The sequence below is a fragment of the Amphiura filiformis genome, chromosome 1 (genome assembly GCF_039555335.1).
Source record: "Amphiura filiformis chromosome 1, Afil_fr2py, whole genome shotgun sequence".
NCBI lineage: Eukaryota > Metazoa > Echinodermata > Ophiuroidea > Amphilepidida > Amphiuridae > Amphiura > Amphiura filiformis.
In genome coordinates this window covers 70564548-70570510 of record NC_092628.1, presented here as the reverse complement: position 1 = coordinate 70570510, position 5963 = coordinate 70564548, and positions in this window count along the sequence as shown.

Genomic DNA, 5963 nt, shown 5'->3' with positions numbered 1-5963 from the left:
AGATCAATGTGCAAAATGTTTTGTGTGATGTGTTACTGCTTGTATTCCATCTGCTAACCAGGATCAACTATTGTGATATTAAATCATTGAAAAAGAAATACCTTAGCAAGATGGTTTTAAATACTTGTGGGGGTGTGGAAAGATGACCTCACACACCCACATCCACACGGTGTGGAACAGGTTCCCCTTGTACCACCTTTTTTGTCATTTGCACAAATTACATATGAAGGATAGTCCCTACTGAACTAGAAATTTTGCACAAACATGCTAGGTTTGCTAAACGAGAAGGTGGCGTTGCAGTGTATGTCGTAGATAACATCCCCGCAACTTGGACGTATTTGTTTGAATTTAGAATTGGAAAGCGCATTGGTCAGAACACAATCGTACTTCACGTGTTATGTTTTAAGCACAATAGAATGTCACAGTGATTAATAATAATAGCATACACAAATAAAGCATAGTTTTTAAATTTTATTTAAATACACAGCGTGTATTAAATTCAAACAATAAGATTAATATAATTTCTAAAGGAAATTATTAAAAATATATGAGATTGCTTTGTTTACCCATTCATAATTACTCATATGTAATGGCGCTTATCTCATCCCATTCAAGCATCTACATTTACACCCAAAGATATGATTTACATCTACTCCCATGTATTTCCATGCTTAAGTTGAAAATATCTTAGGAAAGAGCTGCTTCTATGAGGACAACAACAGAGGTTTACTAAGTGAATTGAAGCAAGAAGATTAGCGACAGTTAATAAAATAAAATACATTAAATACCATTTTGTCCTTACTTGACATTTGAGGCAACACTATGATATCCATCTTGAGTTCTTTACTCCCTGTTCCAGAAAAACCAATTTTTTTGAATAATAAAAATATTATCCTGTTTTGCCACATGAAACATAGCTAATTCCTAATCCTTTAGTTAGTCTTAACTTGCGATAAAAGTCACATTTTAATAATTAGCCAATTTTTGGAAATAAGGGCCAAAAAAAAACATGCGTTTTTAGGGTGTTTTTCGTATGCTGTGACAATCAAGCCAAAAGACTTGTACTAAGACTAATTTCAGTCTATGCATTCTAATTTTTGGAAAAGACATATTTCATTCTTATAACCAACCATTTATTAAAGTAACACACAAAAAAGTGAAAATTAGAGCCAAATTTCAGCATATACTCAAGATTTTGAATGATTTTGTGTCTCGGACTCGATTATCAGAAAACATGCCGAAAATGCATGTTTTTGACTCTTTTTTCAAGAAATTAGTAAAATAGTGAACTTTGTTCTTTTATCTCCAATTTAGGACTAAATGAATGACTAGGATTGAGCTATGTTTTATTTGGCAGAACTAACTAATAATTTTTAATCCAAAAAAATTAGTACTGTATTTTTCTGGAAAGGGGAGTAATTCCAATACTTTATACAGAATGACCTTTAAATGTGTTGGGTTAAAAAAAAACTACATGTTACACAACTTTAGGTTCAATTCTGAGGCACAATTGTTAAAAGATTGTTATTAAATTGTGTCATTGGAAATACAACACTTATGATGGGCTTAATAAATTAAGCCACGAGGGAGTCAAGTTATACTTTCTGCGACGTCATCATCTTCATGCCCAAAATTCACTGCATAATGTTTTGGTAACATTTTTTTGCCGCCAGTTCTAATGGTTTCGCCTAAAAGACACCAATGATTATGGGAAATAAGTGAAATATGGAATCGTTTCCTGCTTATTGGAAAGTAATATAGCATGGTTTTTGTAAACTTTCTTGGCGACGGTAATATTCAGCAACCTTGTACTGTTATAGTCAGGGAAGGAAACACTCCCATTGGAGTCAAAAATATGATCGAAAGTTGTAATTTAACACTCTTGTACATGAACAAAATATTTAGAATCATTTTGGTGCTCGAACAGGGGCCATTTTAACGTGCCTCATGCATGGCACGTTCGTGCAGTGAGATTAAAATCCGTGCAGTGACAATTAATAATCCGTGCTTAAAATATGCAGTAGAGATGCTTGGAGAGCCTTTCTTACGCTCACTTTCAGGTAAAAATGTGAACATTTTCACGCGGTTTTTAGGGCATGCAACACTTCATTGACAATTAACATCCCTTTTCTTGAAAACATCATTTCATAGCTAGAGCCCAATAAGAAATAGTTTATGAACCGCCCGGAACCGCTTCCTTAGATCAGGGCAGAAATAGGGGGTGTCCCCCTCCACAACAAAGGCGACAAAAAAGGAGGTCAAAGAAGATAAAATAGGAATGGAGAGCAAAGAGAATTTAAAAAGGGAGCAAAAGAAAATTGCTAAGTGAGTAGGCCCATGTAGGGGCGGATCCAGGTTTTTGAAAGGAGAGCCACTCTCGAAAGAGAGATTTTTTGGCTCGTTTCGCTCGCCCAAATATTACGGCAAATATGACTCTATTAACCATTCTGGCGGAAAATTCAGAAAATTTGTCAAATACGGGAGTTAAAATCGTACAAGTAATGTTCCCTTTTTATACAGAGGAGGGCCTGTCCCCGATCCCCCATCCGCTTTTGACCGTGTAAACAAACCACAAACCGTTTTAATGTGACGACTGATTAAATCTTATTTTGAATGAAAGTGATGAAACCTTGAAGTACAAGTCTAATTTATCAACATATTGTGTGAATGAAAGTGAACATAATCATGATCTTGAAATGCCATGTCAGCAGAGAAAATGGATCTCCTCTATTCTCCATAATCATGATAATACTATTAGATAAAATAATTTATTATATCTTAATTATTATTATTTCATTTTGATCTATTTATCTTCATTATTTATTTCAAAAGTTTATAAGGCTTAAAATGAAGAACCTTGATCAAAATTTATGTGCACTATACGAATGTACGTATTATGTAAAAATGGAAGTTAAAACTCATTTGTGTTTTGCCACATTTTTCATTTCAAAAATACCAAATAACAATTTGAATGACTTATCCTTAAGCAATTTATAAATAGATTAAAGCGTTTAACTTCAACACTACACTATTTTTCGCTCACCTGGAACGTTTTCACTAGTTCGACTAGCGTCTTCAGCAGAATATCCACTCGTATAAATTATAAACAATTTTAATTTGTTACACTTTCGGTGGGATCACTGAATGGGTTTTTTAAAAGAAAACCTTTGATCATGTTGAATTCAGCTATAAGACCTGGAGATCTTAGGGAGTGTTCATTAATACTTTGGTAGGGGGGGGGGCTGGTCTAACTCAAATTTTTCACTCTAACACTTTTTTGACCCCCCCCCCTCGATGGACCGCTAAACTTTTTTGCCCCCCTCTTTTGACAGACAAAACTTTTTTGTCCCCCCCCATTATCGTATATTACAAACATTATACTTAATAATGTTGTTTCCAGTGGTGTGGTATCTGGGTCACATGTCATTGAGGGAGGCAAATGTTTGAAACATTCCCGTGGGACAATTGCGCATGAAATACAAGCACAATGAAATTTTCGTTTTATACTTAATTTAGATTTGTCCCAAATCAGGGTGTTTATCTGATTTTACAGGGATAAAGAGAGGATTTATTTGGAGGTTCATAGGCACATCAGCATATAAATTGGATCCGTGGCTATTATGACAGTACAAATGCGCGCGAAGCGTGCAAAAAATTTGGCCATATTGAAGCTTGAATGGTCAAATATTGTTAAAATTGGAACTAATTTATGCAAAAAGTTAAAATGGTCAAATATGAGATTAATTTACACAGGTATCAGTTTTGGCCCCAAAGACCGTGGCACCTGGGCCTGTGCCCATTCTGTCTTATGGTAAATCTACCCATGGGCCTACATGTATGTGTACAAAATAATTTTGCAATGAGAAATAGTAAACTATTTATTTGCAATAGTTTCTTGATTTAGTTGTATTTTGATCAGATTGGTACATAATCATGTTTGTAGCCTACTTTGAAGAGATATAAAATTCTATGATAAAAAGTGCGACTATTTCTTAAACCATCCCAGATGTTGCATGTTGTTGATCATCTTTAATGTTATATTAATTAATAGATATATGTACACTAAGTGCCATCATTTTTTCAAACAAAAGCACTGAAAACCAAAACTTGCCCATGTTAAAAGTGATATAGAGGGTCTCAATGCGCGCGAAGCGCGCAAAAATTTTGGGTTTTTAAAGGGGAAAACTTTTTTGACCCCCCTTTCCTACCACCTAAAACTTTTGGTCCCCCTCTTTTAAGGTCCAAAACTTTTTTGGCCCCCTCTTCCTTTTTACCAGCCCCCCCCCCCACCAAAGTATTTTTGAACACTGATCCCTTAGGGGCTATTTCCAGCTATTTGTACTTGCTCCAAAGCAATCACACGGGCGCCAAAAATGCGTTCTCTCAATTACTGTAAAGAAAGTAGTGAAACATGTGATTTTCATGTTATTTTAATTGACTTTGCGCAACTGCATTTTACAAGGATCACAAAAATATCCACTATATATGAGTATGAGTCCTTATTAATGGTCACATAACTGATTTTACAGTTGTGGGAGGACAAGATGTTGATTCAGCTATCCAGGCCCGTACGCAGGATTTTGTTTGGGGGGGGTGCTGATTTTGAAAAAGTGGACCTTTTTCCCAAGGGGGGGGGGGCAATTTTGTTAAAAGTGGACTTTCTTTCCAAAATTTGGACATTTTTTGACGAAAAACCCGTAAAAAACCCGATTTTTTTTGCTCGCTATGCTCGCAAATTCTTAAATTTTGGGACCTTTTGTACACTTTGGCAAATTTGGGGGGGGGCGGGGGCGCACCCCCCGCACCCCCCCTGCGTACGGGCCTGCAGCTATCAACTAAAGCATTCTGACCAAATTAATACCTCGTACATTTTAATCTAGTGGCATTTTGTAATGTTTTTACTTTATTTTGATACACACTATAAATTATTTCATGATTAAGATCACGATTCACCCGCGGTACTACTGTACTAGATCATCTGCAAAATGCATACCGTAATATTGCACATAAATTTCAATCAAGCGATCAGTGTTGATGCATTTTAACCATTAACATATCTTGACATATTTGTCTGATTTGTGTTTGCAATTATAACAACATTAAGGGCTCTGGTAACAAGATTTGCACAGTATTTTTGTGGGACATGAGAGCACATCAGACATATCGAACGAATTGTATTTTGAATACGAGGAATGTCCTTCTGATATCAAATAATTTTCCTGGCGATTTTTTCACAATTTGGGTTTGTTGCGCATTTGTGATGTTATTAATATTGTTTGATAGTTTCAGACCGGAATATAACTGGCATCTTGTATTTTTTGAGATATTTTTCAAGCTAATTCATACTCTGAACAGTGTCAATAATATTTTTAAAGGCCGATGTCTCAATTTCCAATTTTATAATACTATAACTTCGCTTAGGAATGTCCGATTTCATCATTGTTCATTGGGGAAAACGGCGTTGTGAATCAAAATATCTGTAAATGTAAAAACCTCAGAATTGATAACCTGCCCAAAAGTGTCTGTTTTAGACATGACACGTCACATATTTGTTTGTTCGTTTGTTTGGTCTTCTATAACCATTACTTTCGTTTACTTCTGGTATTATTAAAGGTAACGTAAATAGTATATTGGTCAGTGTACTGCGGTTATATTTATAAATGCGCTTTTATAAATACGCACGTGACCACCTCCGCGCTGCCATAACAGCTTGTAGATAGTAAGTCTCGAACTGACCTTCTACATAGCGGATGGTCTTCCTATACATTTGAATGCAAAGGCGGAACAATACTTTCAAAATGAGGATTTGGTCACGCTTGCTGGTTTTGGTATGTCGTGCCAATGAGTCACGTGCGTATTTATAAAAGCGTATTTATAAATATAACCGAAGTATACTGTTCGTTGGTTGGTTGAAGTCATCAGTCCATTACACCTCTACCCAAATAAGGCATTGTGTAAATTTG